This window comes from Octopus bimaculoides, chromosome 22, assembly GCF_046866305.1.
Source record: "Octopus bimaculoides isolate indiv1 chromosome 22, ASM4686630v1, whole genome shotgun sequence".
Lineage (NCBI taxonomy): Eukaryota > Metazoa > Mollusca > Cephalopoda > Octopoda > Octopodidae > Octopus > Octopus bimaculoides.
In genome coordinates, this window is record NC_142949.1 from 16,080,192 (window position 1) to 16,099,243 (window position 19,052).

Sequence of the window (19,052 nt, forward strand, 5' to 3'; positions counted from 1 at the left end):
TTTTCAGAAAACACAAACTCACAAAATTTGGCAAATAACCATGAAAAAGCAACAAATCTTGAAAATGCTTATTTCGTGATTTCCAGTCGATTTTAGACACTTTTAGGTAGTTTTCATTTTAGCAAAACCACTACTCGTTTTGAAGTCTGGATGGTTAATATAAGCTAGATGGGTGTTGAAAACATTATTTTTATCAAAGCGTTCATCGAAGTCACAAGCGTTTTCAGAAAACACAAACTCACAAAATTTGGCAAATAACCATGAAAAAGCAACAAATCTTGAAAATGCTTATTTCGTGATTTCCAGTCGATTTTAGACACTTTTAGGTAGTTTTCATTTTAGCAAAACCACTACTCGTTTTGAAGTCTGGATGGTTAATATAAGCTAGATGGGTTTGAAAACATTATATTTATCAAAGCGTTCATCGAAGTCACAAGCGTTTTCAGAAAACACAAACTCACAAAATTTGGCAAATAACCATGAAAAAGCAACAAATCTTGAAAATGCTTATTTCGTGATTTCCAGTCGATTTTAGACACTTTTAGGTAGTTTTCATTTTAGCAAAACCACTACTCGTTTTGAAGTCTAGATGGTTAATATAAGCTAGATGGGTGTTGAAAACATTATATTTATCAAAGCGTTCATCGAAGTCACAAGCGTTTTCAGAAAACACAAACTCACAAAATTTGGCAAATAACCATGAAAAAGCAACAAAATTTGAAAATGCTTATTTCGTGATTTCCAGTCGATTTTAGACACTTTTAGGTAGTTTTCATTTTAGCAAAACCACTACTCGTTTTGAAGTCTGGATGGTTAATATAAGCTAGATGGGTGTTGAAAACATTATTTTTATCAAAGCGTTCATCGAAGTCACAACCGTTTTCAGAAAACACAAACTCATAAAATTTGGCAAATAACCATGAAAAAGCAACAAATCTTGAAAATGCTTATTTCGTGATTTCCAGTCGATTTTAGACACTTTTAGGTAGTTTTCATTTTAGCAAAACCACTACTCGTTTTGAAGTCTAGATGGTTAATATAAGCTAGATGGGTGTTGAAAACATTATATTTATCAAAGCGTTCATCGAAGTCACAAGCGTTTTCAGAAAACACAAACTCACAAAATTTGGCAAATAACCATGAAAAAGCAACAAATCTTGAAAATGCTTATTTCGTGATTTCCAGTCGATTTTAGACACTTTTAGGTAGTTTTCATTTTAGCAAAACCACTACTCGTTTTGAAGTCTAGATGGTTAATATAAGCTAGATGGGTGTTGAAAACATTATATTTATCAAAGCGTTCATCGAAGTCACAACCGTTTTCAGAAAACACAAACTCACAAAATTTGGCAAACAACCATGAAAAAGCAACAAATCTTGAAAATGCTTATTTCGTGATTTCCAGTCGATTTTAGACACTTTTAGGTAGTTTTCATTTTAGCAAAACCACTACTCGTTTTGAAGTCTGGATGGTTAATATAAGATAGATGGGTGTTGAAAACATTATATTTATCAAAGCGTTCATCGAAGTCACAAGCGTTTTCAGAAAATACAAACTCACAAAATTTGTCAAATAACCATGAAAAAGCAACAAATCTTGAAAATGCTTATTTCGTGATTTCCAGTCGATTTTAGACACTTTTAGGTAGTTTTCATTTTAGCAAAACCACTACTCGTTTTGAAGTCTGGATGGTTAATATAAGCTAGATGGGTTTGAAAACATTATATTTATCAAAGCGTTCATCGAAGTCACAAGCGTTTTCAGAAAACACAACCTCACAAAATTTGGCAAATAACCATGAAAAAGCAACAAATATTGAAAATGCTTATTTCGTGATTTCCAGTCGATTTTAGACACTTTTAGGTAGTTTTCATTTTAGCAAAACCACTACTCGTTTCGAAGTCTAGATGGTTAATATAAGCTAGATGGGTGTTGAAAACATTATATTTATCAAAGCGTTCATCGAAGTCACAAGCGTTTTCAGAAAACACAAACTCACAAAATTTGGCAAATAACCATAAAAAAGCAACAAATCTTGAAAATGCTTATTTCGTGATTTCCAGTCGATTTTAGACACTTTTAGGTAGTTTTCATTTTAGCAAAACCACAACTCCTTTTGAAGTCTAGATGGTTAATATAAGCTAGATGGGTGTTGAAAACATTATATTTATCAAAGCGTTCATCGAAGTCACAAGCGTTTTCAGAAAACACAAACTCACAAAATTTGGCAAATAACCATGAAAAAGCAACAAAATTTGAAAATGCTTATTTCGTGATTTCCAGTCGATTTTAGACACTTTTAGGTAGTTTTCATTTTAGCAAAACCACTACTCGTTTTGAAGTCTGGATGGTTAATATAAGCTAGATGGGTGTTGAAAACATTATTTTTATCAAAGCGTTCATCGAAGTCACAACCGTTTTCAGAAAACACAAACTCATAAAATTTGGCAAATAACCATGAAAAAGCAACAAATCTTGAAAATGCTTATTTCGTGATTTCCAGTCGATTTTAGACACTTTTAGGTAGTTTTCATTTTAGCAAAACCACTACTCGTTTTGAAGTCTAGATGGTTAATATAAGCTAGATGGGTGTTGAAAACATTATATTTATCAAAGCGTTCATCGAAGTCACAAGCGTTTTCAGAAAACACAAACTCACAAAATTTGGCAAATAACCATGAAAAAGCAACAAATCTTGAAAATGCTTATTTCGTGATTTCCAGTCGATTTTAGACACTTTTAGGTAGTTTTCATTTTAGCAAAACCACTACTCGTTTTGAAGTCTAGATGGTTAATATAAGCTAGATGGGTGTTGAAAACATTATATTTATCAAAGCGTTCATCGAAGTCACAACCGTTTTCAGAAAACACAAACTCACAAAATTTGGCAAACAACCATGAAAAAGCAACAAATCTTGAAAATGCTTATTTCGTGATTTCCAGTCGATTTTAGACACTTTTAGGTAGTTTTCATTTTAGCAAAACCACTACTCGTTTTGAAGTCTGGATGGTTAATATAAGATAGATGGGTGTTGAAAACATTATATTTATCAAAGCGTTCATCGAAGTCACAAGCGTTTTCAGAAAATACAAACTCACAAAATTTGTCAAATAACCATGAAAAAGCAACAAATCTTGAAAATGCTTATTTCGTGATTTCCAGTCGATTTTAGACACTTTTAGGTAGTTTTCATTTTAGCAAAACCACTACTCGTTTTGAAGTCTGGATGGTTAATATAAGCTAGATGGGTTTGAAAACATTATATTTATCAAAGCGTTCATCGAAGTCACAAGCGTTTTCAGAAAACACAACCTCACAAAATTTGGCAAATAACCATGAAAAAGCAACAAATATTGAAAATGCTTATTTCGTGATTTCCAGTCGATTTTAGACACTTTTAGGTAGTTTTCATTTTAGCAAAACCACTACTCGTTTCGAAGTCTAGATGGTTAATATAAGCTAGATGGGTGTTGAAAACATTATATTTATCAAAGCGTTCATCGAAGTCACAAGCGTTTTCAGAAAACACAAACTCACAAAATTTGGCAAATAACCATAAAAAAGCAACAAATCTTGAAAATGCTTATTTCGTGATTTCCAGTCGATTTTAGACACTTTTAGGTAGTTTTCATTTTAGCAAAACCACAACTCCTTTTGAAGTCTAGATGGTTAATATAAGCTAGATGGGTGTTGAAAACATTATATTTATCAAAGCGTTCATCGAAGTCACAAGCGTTTTCAGAAAACACAAACTCACAAAATTTGGCAAATAACCATGAAAAAGCAACAAAATTTGAAAATGCTTATTTCGTGATTTCCAGTCGATTTTAGACACTTTTAGGTAGTTTTCATTTTAGCAAAACCACTACTCGTTTTGAAGTCTAGATGGTTAATATAAGCTAGATGGGTGTTGAAAACATTATTTTTATCAAAGCGTTCATCGAAGTCACAACCGTTTTCAGAAAACACAAACTCATAAAATTTGGCAAATAACCCTGAAAAAGCAACAAATCTTGAAAATGCTTATTTCGTGATTTCCAGTCGATTTTAGACACTTTTAGGTAGTTTTCATTTTAGCAAAACCACTACTCGTTTTGAAGTCTGGATGGTTAATATAAGATAGATGGGTGTTGAAAACATTATATTTATCAAAGCGTTCATCGAAGTCACAAGCGTTTTCAGAAAATACAAACTCACAAAATTTGTCAAATAACCATGAAAAAGCAACAAATCTTGAAAATGCTTATTTCGTGATTTCCAGTCGATTTTAGACACTTTTAGGTAGTTTTCATTTTAGCAAAACCACTACTCGTTTTGAAGTCTGGATGGTTAATATAAGCTAGATGGGTTTGAAAACATTATATTTATCAAAGCGTTCATCGAAGTCACAAGCGTTTTCAGAAAACACAACCTCACAAAATTTGGCAAATAACCATGAAAAAGCAACAAATATTGAAAATGCTTATTTCGTGATTTCCAGTCGATTTTAGACACTTTTAGGTAGTTTTCATTTTAGCAAAACCACTACTCGTTTCGAAGTCTAGATGGTTAATATAAGCTAGATGGGTGTTGAAAACATTATATTTATCAAAGCGTTCATCGAAGTCACAAGCGTTTTCAGAAAACACAAACTCACAAAATTTGGCAAATAACCATAAAAAAGCAACAAATCTTGAAAATGCTTATTTCGTGATTTCCAGTCGATTTTAGACACTTTTAGGTAGTTTTCATTTTAGCAAAACCACAACTCCTTTTGAAGTCTAGATGGTTAATATAAGCTAGATGGGTGTTGAAAACATTATATTTATCAAAGCGTTCATCGAAGTCACAAGCGTTTTCAGAAAACACAAACTCACAAAATTTGGCAAATAACCATGAAAAAGCAACAAAATTTGAAAATGCTTATTTCGTGATTTCCAGTCGATTTTAGACACTTTTAGGTAGTTTTCATTTTAGCAAAACCACTACTCGTTTTGAAGTCTAGATGGTTAATATAAGCTAGATGGGTGTTGAAAACATTATTTTTATCAAAGCGTTCATCGAAGTCACAACCGTTTTCAGAAAACACAAACTCATAAAATTTGGCAAATAACCCTGAAAAAGCAACAAATCTTGAAAATGCTTATTTCGTGATTTCCAGTCGATTTTAGACACTTTTAGGTAGTTTTCATTTTAGCAAAACCACTACTCGTTTTGAAGTCTAGATGGTTAATATAAGCTAGATGGGTGTTGAAAACATTATATTTATCAAAGCGTTCATCGAAGTCACAACCGTTTTCAGAAAACACAAACTCACAAAATTTGGCAAATAACCATGAAAAAGCAACAAAATTTGAAAATGCTTATTTCGTGATTTCCAGTCGATTTTAGACACTTTTAGGTAGTTTTCATTTTAGCAAAACCACTACTCGTTTTGAAGTCTGGATGGTTAATATAAGCTAGATGGGTGTTGAAAACATTATATTTATCAAAGCGTTCATCGAAGTCACAAGCGTTTTCAGAAAACACAAACTCACAAAATTTGGCAAATAACCATGAAAAAGCAACAAATCTTGAAAATGCTTATTTCGTGATTTCCTGTCGATTTTAGACACTTTTAGGTAGTTTTCATTTTAGCAAAACCACTACTCGTTTTGAAGTCTGGATGGTTAATATAAGCTAGATGGGTGTTGAAAACATTATATTTATCAAAGCGTTCATCGAAGTCACAACCGTTTTCAGAAAACACAAACTCACAAAATTTGGCAAACAACCATGAAAAAGCAACAAATCTTGAAAATGCTTATTTCGTGATTTCCAGTCGATTTTAGACACTTTTAGGTAGTTTTCATTTTAGCAAAACCACTACTCGTTTTGAAGTCTAGATGGTTAATATAAGCTAGATGGGTGTTGAAAACATTATATTTATCAAAGCGTTCATCGAAGTCACAACCGTTTTCAGAAAACACAAACTCACAAAATTTGGCAAACAACCATGAAAAAGCAACAAATCTTGAAAATGCTTATTTCGTGATTTCCAGTCGATTTTAGACACTTTTAGGTAGTTTTCATTTTAGCAAAACCACTACTCGTTTTGAAGTCTGGATGGTTAATATAAGCTAGATGGGTGTTGAAAACATTATTTTTATCAAAGCGTTCATCGAAGTCACAACCGTTTTCAGAAAACACAAACTCATAAAATTTGGCAAATAACCATGAAAAAGCAACAAATCTTGAAAATGCTTATTTCGTGATTTCCAGTCGATTTTAGACACTTTTAGGTAGTTTTCATTTTAGCAAAACCACTACTCGTTTTGAAGTCTAGATGGTTAATATAAGCTAGATGGGTGTTGAAAACATTATATTTATCAAAGCGTTCATCGAAGTCACAACCGTTTTCAGAAAACACAAACTCACAAAATTTGGCAAATAACCATGAAAAAGCAACAAAATTTGAAAATGCTTATTTCGTGATTTCCAGTCGATTTTAGACACTTTTAGGTAGTTTTCATTTTAGCAAAACCACTACTCGTTTTGAAGTCTGGATGGTTAATATAAGCTAGATGGGTGTTGAAAACATTATATTTATCAAAGCGTTCATCGAAGTCACAACCGTTTTCAGAAAACACAAACTCACAAAATTTGGCAAACAACCATGAAAAAGCAACAAATCTTGAAAATGCTTATTTCGTGATTTCCAGTCGATTTTAGACACTTTTAGGTAGTTTTCATTTTAGCAAAACCACTACTCGTTTTGAAGTCTGGATGGTTAATATAAGCTAGATGGGTGTTGAAAACATTATATTTATCAAAGCGTTCATCGAAGTCACAACCGTTTTCAGAAAACACAAACTCACAAAATTTGGCAAACAACCATGAAAAAGCAACAAATCTTGAAAATGCTTATTTCGTGATTTCCAGTCGATTTTAGACACTTTTAGGTAGTTTTCATTTTAGCAAAACCACTACTCGTTTTGAAGTCTGGATGGTTAATATAAGCTAGATGGGTGTTGAAAACATTATATTTATCAAAGCGTTCATCGAAGTCACAAGCGTTTTCAGAAAACACAAACTCACAAAATTTGGCAAATAACCATGAAAAAGCAACAAATCTTGAAAATGCTTATTTCGTGATTTCCAGTCGATTTTAGACACTTTTAGGTAGTTTTCATTTTAGCAAAACCACTACTCGTTTTGAAGTCTGGATGGTTAATATAAGCTAGATGGGTGTTGAAAACATTATTTTTATCAAAGCGTTCATCGAAGTCACAAGCGTTTTCAGAAAACACAAACTCACAAAATTTGGCAAATAACCATGAAAAAGCAACAAATCTTGAAAATACTTATTTCGTGATTTCCAGTCGATTTTAGACACTTTTAGGTAGTTTTCATTTTAGCAAAACCACTACTCGTTTTGAAGTCTAGATGGTTAATATAAGCTAGATGGGTGTTGAAAACATTATATTTATCAAAGCGTTCATCGAAGTCACAACCGTTTTCAGAAAACACAAACTCACAAAATTTGGCAAACAACCATGAAAAAGCAACAAATCTTGAAAATGCTTATTTCGTGATTTCCAGTCGATTTTAGACACTTTTAGGTAGTTTTCATTTTAGCAAAACCACTACTCGTTTTGAAGTCTGGATGGTTAATATAAGCTAGATGGGTGTTGAAAACATTATATTTATCAAAGCGTTCATCGAAGTCACAAGCGTTTTCAGAAAACACAAACTCACAAAATTTGGCAAATAACCATGAAAAAGCAACAAATCTTGAAAATGCTTATTTCGTGATTTCCAGTCGATTTTAGACACTTTTAGGTAGTTTTCATTTTAGCAAAACCACTACTCGTTTTGAAGTCTGGATGGTTAATATAAGCTAGATGGGTTTGAAAACATATTTATCAAAGCGTTCATCGAAGTCACAAGCGTTTTCAGAAAACACAACCTCACAAAATTTGGCAAATAACCATGAAAAAGCAACAAATATTGAAAATGCTTATTTCGTGATTTCCAGTCGATTTTAGACACTTTTAGGTAGTTTTCATTTTAGCAAAACCACTACTCGTTTTGAAGTCTAGATGGTTAATATAAGCTAGATGGGTGTTGAAAACATTATATTTATCAAAGCGTTCATCGAAGTCACAAGCGTTTTCAGAAAACACAAACTCACAAAATTTGGCAAATAACCATGAAAAAGCAACAAATCTTGAAAATGCTTATTTCGTGATTTCCAGTCGATTTTAGACACTTTTAGGTAGTTTTCATTTTAGCAAAACCACTACTCCTTTTGAAGTCTAGATGGTTAATATAAGCTAGATGGGTGTTGAAAACATTATATTTATCAAAGCGTTCATCGAAGTCACAAGCGTTTTCAGAAAACACAAACTCACAAAATTTGGCAAATAACCATGAAAAAGCAACAAAATTTGAAAATGCTTATTTCGTGATTTCCAGTCGATTTTAGACACTTTTAGGTAGTTTTCATTTTAGCAAAACCACTACTCGTTTTGAAGTCTGGATGGTTAATATAAGCTAGATGGGTGTTGAAAACATTATTTTTATCAAAGCGTTCATCGAAGTCACAACCGTTTTCAGAAAACACAAACTCATAAAATTTGGCAAATAACCCTGAAAAAGCAACAAATCTTGAAAATGCTTATTTCGTGATTTCCAGTCGATTTTAGACACTTTTAGGTAGTTTTCATTTTAACAAAACCACTACTCGTTTTGAAGTCTGGATGGTTAATATAAGCTAGATGGGTGTTGAAAACATTATATTTATCAAAGCGTTCATCGAAGTCACAACCGTTTTCAGAAAACACAAACTCACAAAATTTGGCAAACAACCATGAAAAAGCAACAAATCTTGAAAATGCTTATTTCGTGATTTCCAGTCGATTTTAGACACTTTTAGGTAGTTTTCATTTTAGCAAAACCACTACTCGTTTTGAAGTCTGGATGGTTAATATAAGCTAGATGGGTGTTGAAAACATTATATTTATCAAAGCGTTCATCGAAGTCACAAGCGTTTTCAGAAAACACAAACTCACAAAATTTGGCAAATAACCATGAAAAAGCAACAAATCTTGAAAATGCTTATTTCGTGATTTCCAGTCGATTTTAGACACTTTTAGGTAGTTTTCATTTTAGCAAAACCACTACTCGTTTTGAAGTCTGGATGGTTAATATAAGCTAGATGGGTGTTGAAAACATTATTTTTATCAAAGCGTTCATCGAAGTCACAAGCGTTTTCAGAAAACACAAACTCACAAAATTTGGCAAATAACCATGAAAAAGCAACAAATCTTGAAAATGCTTATTTCGTGATTTCCAGTCGATTTTAGACACTTTTAGGTAGTTTTCATTTTAGCAAAACCACTACTCGTTTTGAAGTCTGGATGGTTAATATAAGCTAGATGGGTTTGAAAACATTATATTTATCAAAGCGTTCATCGAAGTCACAAGCGTTTTCAGAAAACACAAACTCACAAAATTTGGCAAATAACCATGAAAAAGCAACAAATCTTGAAAATGCTTATTTCGTGATTTCCAGTCGATTTTAGACACTTTTAGGTAGTTTTCATTTTAGCAAAACCACTACTCGTTTTGAAGTCTAGATGGTTAATATAAGCTAGATGGGTGTTGAAAACATTATATTTATCAAAGCGTTCATCGAAGTCACAAGCGTTTTCAGAAAACACAAACTCACAAAATTTGGCAAATAACCATGAAAAAGCAACAAAATTTGAAAATGCTTATTTCGTGATTTCCAGTCGATTTTAGACACTTTTAGGTAGTTTTCATTTTAGCAAAACCACTACTCGTTTTGAAGTCTGGATGGTTAATATAAGCTAGATGGGTGTTGAAAACATTATTTTTATCAAAGCGTTCATCGAAGTCACAACCGTTTTCAGAAAACACAAACTCATAAAATTTGGCAAATAACCATGAAAAAGCAACAAATCTTGAAAATGCTTATTTCGTGATTTCCAGTCGATTTTAGACACTTTTAGGTAGTTTTCATTTTAGCAAAACCACTACTCGTTTTGAAGTCTAGATGGTTAATATAAGCTAGATGGGTGTTGAAAACATTATATTTATCAAAGCGTTCATCGAAGTCACAAGCGTTTTCAGAAAACACAAACTCACAAAATTTGGCAAATAACCATGAAAAAGCAACAAATCTTGAAAATGCTTATTTCGTGATTTCCAGTCGATTTTAGACACTTTTAGGTAGTTTTCATTTTAGCAAAACCACTACTCGTTTTGAAGTCTAGATGGTTAATATAAGCTAGATGGGTGTTGAAAACATTATATTTATCAAAGCGTTCATCGAAGTCACAACCGTTTTCAGAAAACACAAACTCACAAAATTTGGCAAACAACCATGAAAAAGCAACAAATCTTGAAAATGCTTATTTCGTGATTTCCAGTCGATTTTAGACACTTTTAGGTAGTTTTCATTTTAGCAAAACCACTACTCGTTTTGAAGTCTGGATGGTTAATATAAGATAGATGGGTGTTGAAAACATTATATTTATCAAAGCGTTCATCGAAGTCACAAGCGTTTTCAGAAAATACAAACTCACAAAATTTGTCAAATAACCATGAAAAAGCAACAAATCTTGAAAATGCTTATTTCGTGATTTCCAGTCGATTTTAGACACTTTTAGGTAGTTTTCATTTTAGCAAAACCACTACTCGTTTTGAAGTCTGGATGGTTAATATAAGCTAGATGGGTTTGAAAACATTATATTTATCAAAGCGTTCATCGAAGTCACAAGCGTTTTCAGAAAACACAACCTCACAAAATTTGGCAAATAACCATGAAAAAGCAACAAATATTGAAAATGCTTATTTCGTGATTTCCAGTCGATTTTAGACACTTTTAGGTAGTTTTCATTTTAGCAAAACCACTACTCGTTTCGAAGTCTAGATGGTTAATATAAGCTAGATGGGTGTTGAAAACATTATATTTATCAAAGCGTTCATCGAAGTCACAAGCGTTTTCAGAAAACACAAACTCACAAAATTTGGCAAATAACCATAAAAAAGCAACAAATCTTGAAAATGCTTATTTCGTGATTTCCAGTCGATTTTAGACACTTTTAGGTAGTTTTCATTTTAGCAAAACCACAACTCCTTTTGAAGTCTAGATGGTTAATATAAGCTAGATGGGTGTTGAAAACATTATATTTATCAAAGCGTTCATCGAAGTCACAAGCGTTTTCAGAAAACACAAACTCACAAAATTTGGCAAATAACCATGAAAAAGCAACAAAATTTGAAAATGCTTATTTCGTGATTTCCAGTCGATTTTAGACACTTTTAGGTAGTTTTCATTTTAGCAAAACCACTACTCGTTTTGAAGTCTAGATGGTTAATATAAGCTAGATGGGTGTTGAAAACATTATTTTTATCAAAGCGTTCATCGAAGTCACAACCGTTTTCAGAAAACACAAACTCATAAAATTTGGCAAATAACCCTGAAAAAGCAACAAATCTTGAAAATGCTTATTTCGTGATTTCCAGTCGATTTTAGACACTTTTAGGTAGTTTTCATTTTAGCAAAACCACTACTCGTTTTGAAGTCTGGATGGTTAATATAAGCTAGATGGGTGTTGAAAACATTATATTTATCAAAGCGTTCATCGAAGTCACAAGCGTTTTCAGAAAACACAAACTCACAAAATTTGGCAAATAACCATGAAAAAGCAACAAATCTTGAAAATGCTTATTTCGTGATTTCCTGTCGATTTTAGACACTTTTAGGTAGTTTTCATTTTAGCAAAACCACTACTCGTTTTGAAGTCTGGATGGTTAATATAAGCTAGATGGGTGTTGAAAACATTATATTTATCAAAGCGTTCATCGAAGTCACAACCGTTTTCAGAAAACACAAACTCACAAAATTTGGCAAACAACCATGAAAAAGCAACAAATCTTGAAAATGCTTATTTCGTGATTTCCAGTCGATTTTAGACACTTTTAGGTAGTTTTCATTTTAGCAAAACCACTACTCGTTTTGAAGTCTAGATGGTTAATATAAGCTAGATGGGTGTTGAAAACATTATATTTATCAAAGCGTTCATCGAAGTCACAACCGTTTTCAGAAAACACAAACTCACAAAATTTGGCAAACAACCATGAAAAAGCAACAAATCTTGAAAATGCTTATTTCGTGATTTCCAGTCGATTTTAGACACTTTTAGGTAGTTTTCATTTTAGCAAAACCACTACTCGTTTTGAAGTCTGGATGGTTAATATAAGCTAGATGGGTGTTGAAAACATTATTTTTATCAAAGCGTTCATCGAAGTCACAACCGTTTTCAGAAAACACAAACTCATAAAATTTGGCAAATAACCATGAAAAAGCAACAAATCTTGAAAATGCTTATTTCGTGATTTCCAGTCGATTTTAGACACTTTTAGGTAGTTTTCATTTTAGCAAAACCACTACTCGTTTTGAAGTCTAGATGGTTAATATAAGCTAGATGGGTGTTGAAAACATTATATTTATCAAAGCGTTCATCGAAGTCACAACCGTTTTCAGAAAACACAAACTCACAAAATTTGGCAAATAACCATGAAAAAGCAACAAAATTTGAAAATGCTTATTTCGTGATTTCCAGTCGATTTTAGACACTTTTAGGTAGTTTTCATTTTAGCAAAACCACTACTCGTTTTGAAGTCTGGATGGTTAATATAAGCTAGATGGGTGTTGAAAACATTATATTTATCAAAGCGTTCATCGAAGTCACAACCGTTTTCAGAAAACACAAACTCACAAAATTTGGCAAACAACCATGAAAAAGCAACAAATCTTGAAAATGCTTATTTCGTGATTTCCAGTCGATTTTAGACACTTTTAGGTAGTTTTCATTTTAGCAAAACCACTACTCGTTTTGAAGTCTGGATGGTTAATATAAGCTAGATGGGTGTTGAAAACATTATATTTATCAAAGCGTTCATCGAAGTCACAACCGTTTTCAGAAAACACAAACTCACAAAATTTGGCAAACAACCATGAAAAAGCAACAAATCTTGAAAATGCTTATTTCGTGATTTCCAGTCGATTTTAGACACTTTTAGGTAGTTTTCATTTTAGCAAAACCACTACTCGTTTTGAAGTCTGGATGGTTAATATAAGCTAGATGGGTGTTGAAAACATTATATTTATCAAAGCGTTCATCGAAGTCACAAGCGTTTTCAGAAAACACAAACTCACAAAATTTGGCAAATAACCATGAAAAAGCAACAAATCTTGAAAATGCTTATTTCGTGATTTCCAGTCGATTTTAGACACTTTTAGGTAGTTTTCATTTTAGCAAAACCACTACTCGTTTTGAAGTCTGGATGGTTAATATAAGCTAGATGGGTGTTGAAAACATTATTTTTATCAAAGCGTTCATCGAAGTCACAAGCGTTTTCAGAAAACACAAACTCACAAAATTTGGCAAATAACCATGAAAAAGCAACAAATCTTGAAAATACTTATTTCGTGATTTCCAGTCGATTTTAGACACTTTTAGGTAGTTTTCATTTTAGCAAAACCACTACTCGTTTTGAAGTCTAGATGGTTAATATAAGCTAGATGGGTGTTGAAAACATTATATTTATCAAAGCGTTCATCGAAGTCACAACCGTTTTCAGAAAACACAAACTCACAAAATTTGGCAAACAACCATGAAAAAGCAACAAATCTTGAAAATGCTTATTTCGTGATTTCCAGTCGATTTTAGACACTTTTAGGTAGTTTTCATTTTAGCAAAACCACTACTCGTTTTGAAGTCTGGATGGTTAATATAAGCTAGATGGGTGTTGAAAACATTATATTTATCAAAGCGTTCATCGAAGTCACAAGCGTTTTCAGAAAACACAAACTCACAAAATTTGGCAAATAACCATGAAAAAGCAACAAATCTTGAAAATGCTTATTTCGTGATTTCCAGTCGATTTTAGACACTTTTAGGTAGTTTTCATTTTAGCAAAACCACTACTCGTTTTGAAGTCTAGATGGTTAATATAAGCTAGATGGGTGTTGAAAACATTATATTTATCAAAGCGTTCATCGAAGTCACAACCGTTTTCAGAAAACACAAACTCACAAAATTTGGCAAATAACCATGAAAAAGCAACAAAATTTGAAAATGCTTATTTCGTGATTTCCAGTCGATTTTAGACACTTTTAGGTAGTTTTCATTTTAGCAAAACCACTACTCGTTTTGAAGTCTGGATGGTTAATATAAGCTAGATGGGTGTTGAAAACATTATATTTATCAAAGCGTTCATCGAAGTCACAACCGTTTTCAGAAAACACAAACTCACAAAATTTGGCAAACAACCATGAAAAAGCAACAAATCTTGAAAATGCTTATTTCGTGATTTCCAGTCGATTTTAGACACTTTTAGGTAGTTTTCATTTTAGCAAAACCACTACTCGTTTTGAAGTCTGGATGGTTAATATAAGCTAGATGGGTGTTGAAAACATTATATTTATCAAAGCGTTCATCGAAGTCACAACCGTTTTCAGAAAACACAAACTCACAAAATTTGGCAAACAACCATGAAAAAGCAACAAATCTTGAAAATGCTTATTTCGTGATTTCCAGTCGATTTTAGACACTTTTAGGTAGTTTTCATTTTAGCAAAACCACTACTCGTTTTGAAGTCTGGATGGTTAATATAAGCTAGATGGGTGTTGAAAACATTATATTTATCAAAGCGTTCATCGAAGTCACAAGCGTTTTCAGAAAACACAAACTCACAAAATTTGGCAAATAACCATGAAAAAGCAACAAATCTTGAAAATGCTTATTTCGTGATTTCCAGTCGATTTTAGACACTTTTAGGTAGTTTTCATTTTAGCAAAACCACTACTCGTTTTGAAGTCTGGATGGTTAATATAAGCTAGATGGGTGTTGAAAACATTATTTTTATCAAAGCGTTCATCGAAGTCACAAGCGTTTTCAGAAAACACAAACTCACAAAATTTGGCAAATAACCATGAAAAAGCAACAAATCTTGAAAATACTTATTTCGTGATTTCCAGTCGATTTTAGACACTTTTAGGTAGTTTTCATTTTAGCAAAACCACTACTCGTTTTGAAGTCTAGATGGTTAATATAAGCTAGATGGGTGTTGAAAACATTATATTTATCAAAGCGTTCATCGAAGTCACAACCGTTTTCAGAAAACACAAACTCACAAAATTTGGCAAACAACCATGAAAAAGCAACAAATCTTGAAAATGCTTATTTCGTGATTTCCAGTCGATTTTAGACACTTTTAGGTAGTTTTCATTTTAGCAAAACCACTACTCGTTTTGAAGTCTGGATGGTTAATATAAGCTAGATGGGTGTTGAAAACATTATATTTATCAAAGCGTTCATCGAAGTCACAAGCGTTTTCAGAAAACACAAACTCACAAAATTTGGCAAATAACCATGAAAAAGCAACAAAATTTGAAAATGCTTATTTCGTGATTTCCAGTCGATTTTAGACACTTTTAGGTAGTTTTCATTTTAGCAAAACCACTACTCGTTTTGAAGTCTGGATGGTTAATATAAGCTAGATGGGGGTTGAAAACATTATTTTTATCAAAGCGTTCATCGAAGTCACAACCGTTTTCAGAAAACACAAACTCATAAAATTTGGCAAATAACCATGAAAAAGCAACAAATCTTGAAAATGCTTATTTCGTGATTTCCAGTCGATTTTAGACACTTTTAGGTAGTTTTCATTTTAGCAAAACCACTACTCGTTTTGAAGTCTAGATGGTTAATATAAGCTAGATGGGTGTTGAAAACATTATATTTATCAAAGCGTTCATCGAAGTCACAAGCGTTTTCAGAAAACACAAACTCACAAAATTTGGCAAATAACCATGAAAAAGCAACAAAATTTGAAAATGCTTATTTCGTGATTTCCAGTCGATTTTAGACACTTTTAGGTAGTTTTCATTTTAGCAAAACCACTACTCGTTTTGAAGTCTGGATGGTTAATATAAGCTAGATGGGTGTTGAAAACATTATATTTATCAAAGCGTTCATCGAAGTCACAACCGTTTTCAGAAAACACAAACTCACAAAATTTGGCAAACAACCATGAAAAAGCAACAAATCTTGAAAATGCTTATTTCGTGATTTCCAGTCGATTTTAGACACTTTTAGGTAGTTTTCATTTTAGCAAAACCACTACTCGTTTTGAAGTCTGGATGGTTAATATAAGCTAGATGGGTGTTGAAAACATTATATTTATCAAAGCGTTCATCGAAGTCACAACCGTTTTCAGAAAACACAAACTCACAAAATTTGGCAAATAACCATGAAAAAGCAACAAATCTTGAAAATGCTTATTTCGTGATTTCCAGTCGATTTTAGACACTTTTAGGTAGTTTTCATTTTAGCAAAACCACTACTCGTTTTGAAGTCTGGATGGTTAATATAAGCTAGATGGGTGTTGAAAACATTATATTTATCAAAGCGTTCATCGAAGTCACAAGCGTTTTCAGAAAACACAAACTCACAAAATTTGGCAAACAACCATGAAAAAGCAACAAATCTTGAAAATGCTTATTTCGTGATTTCCAGTCGATTTTAGACACTTTTAGGTAGTTTTCATTTTAGCAAAACCACTACTCGTTTTGAAGTCTGGATGGTTAATATAAGCTAGATGGGTGTTGAAAACATTATATTTATCAAAGCGTTCATCGAAGTCACAAGCGTTTTCAGAAAACACAAACTCACAAAATTTGGCAAATAACCATGAAAAAGCAACAAATCTTGAAAATGCTTATTTCGTGATTTCCAGTCGATTTTAGACACTTTTAGGTAGTTTTCATTTTAGCAAAACCACTACTCCTTTTGAAGTCTAGATGGTTAATATAAGCTAGATGGGTGTTGAAAACATTATATTTATCAAAGCGTTCATCGAAGTCACAAGCGTTTTCAGAAAACACAAACTCACAAAATTTGGCAAATAACCATGAAAAAGCAACAAATCTTGAAAATGCTTATTTCGTGATTTCCAGTCGATTTTAGACACTTTTAGGTAGTTTTCATTTTAGCAAAACCACTACTCGTTTTGAAGTCTAGATGGTTAATATAAGCTAGATGGGTGTTGAAAACATTATATTTATCAAAGCGTTCATCGAAGTCACAAGCGTTTTCAGAAAACACAAACTCACAAAATTTGGCAAATAACCATGAAAAAGCAACAAATCTTGAAAATGCTTATTTCGTGATTTCCAGTCGATTTTAGACACTTTTAGGTAGTTTTCATTTTAGCAAAACCACTACTCCTTTTGAAGTCTAGATGGTTAATATAAGCTAGATGGGTGTTGAAAACATTATATTTATCAAAGCGTTCATCGAAGTCACAAGCGTTTTCAGAAAACACAAACTCACAAAATTTGGCAAATAACCATGAAAAAGCAACAAAATTTGAAAATGCTTATTTCGTGATTTCCAGTCGATTTTAGACACTTTTAGGTAGTTTTCATTTTAGCAAAACCACTACTCGTTTTGAAGTCTGGATGGTTAATATAAGCTAGATGGGTGTTGAAAACATTATTTTTATCAAAGCGTTCATCGAAGTCACAACCGTTTTCAGAAAACACAAACTCATAAAATTTGGCAAATAACCATGAAAAAGCAACAAATCTTGAAAATGCTTATTTCGTGATTTCCAGTCGATTTTAGACACTTTTAGGTAGTTTTCATTTTAGCAAAACCACTACTCGTTTTGAAGTCTAGATGGTTAATATAAGCTAGATGGGTGTTGAAAACATTATATTTATCAAAGCGTTCATCGAAGTCACAACCGTTTTCAGAAAACACAAACTCACAAAATTTGGCAAATAACCATGAAAAAGCAACAAAATTTGAAAATGCTTATTTCGTGATTTCCAGTCGATTTTAGACACTTTTAGGTAGTTTTCATTTTAGCAAAACCACTACTCGTTTTGAAGTCTGGATGGTTAATATAAGCTAGATGGGTGTTGAAAACATTATATTTATCAAAGCGTTCATCGAAGTCACAACCGTTTTCAGAAAACACAAACTCACAAAATTTGGCAAACAACCATGAAAAAGCAACAAATCTTGAAAATGCTTATTTCGTGATTTCCAGTCGATTTTAGACACTTTTAGGTAGTTTTCATTTTAGCAAAACCACTACTCGTTTTGAAGTCTGGATGGTTAATATAAGCTAGATGGGTGTTGAAAACATTATATTTATCAAAGCGTTCATCGAAGTCACAAGCGTTTTCAGAAAACACAAACTCACAAAATTTGGCAAATAACCATGAAAAAGCAACAAATCTTGAAAATGCTTATTTCGTGATTTCCAGTCGATTTTAGACACTTTTAGGTAGTTTTCATTTTAGCAAAACCACTACTCGTTTTGAAGTCTGGATGGTTAATATAAGCTAGATGGGTGTTGAAAACATTATATTTATCAAAGCGTTCATCGAAGTCACAACCGTTTTCAGAAAACACAAACTCACAAAATTTGGCAAACAACCATGAAAAAGCAACAAATCTTGAAAATGCTTATTTCGTGATTTCCAGTCGATTTTAGACACTTTTAGGTAGTTTTCATTTTAGCAAAACCACTACTCGTTTTGAAGTCTGGATGGTTAATATAAGCTAGATGGGTGTTGAAAACATTATATTTATCAAAGCGTTCATCGAAGTCACAAGCGTTTTCAGAAAACACAAACTCACAAAATTTGGCAAATAACCATGAAAAAGCAACAAATCTTGAAAATGCTTATTTCGTGATTTCCAGTCGATTTTAGACACTTTTAGGTAGTTTTCATTTTAGCAAAACCACTACTCGTTTTGAAGTCTGGATGGTTAATATAAGCTAGATGGGTGTTGAAAACATTATTTTTATCAAAGCGTTCATCGAAGTCACAAGCGTTTTCAGAAAACACAAACTCACAAAATTTGGCAAATAACCATGAAAAAGCAACAAATCTTGAAAATACTTATTTCGTGATTTCCAGTCGATTTTAGACACTTTTAGGTAGTTTTCATTTTAGCAAAACCACTACTCGTTTTG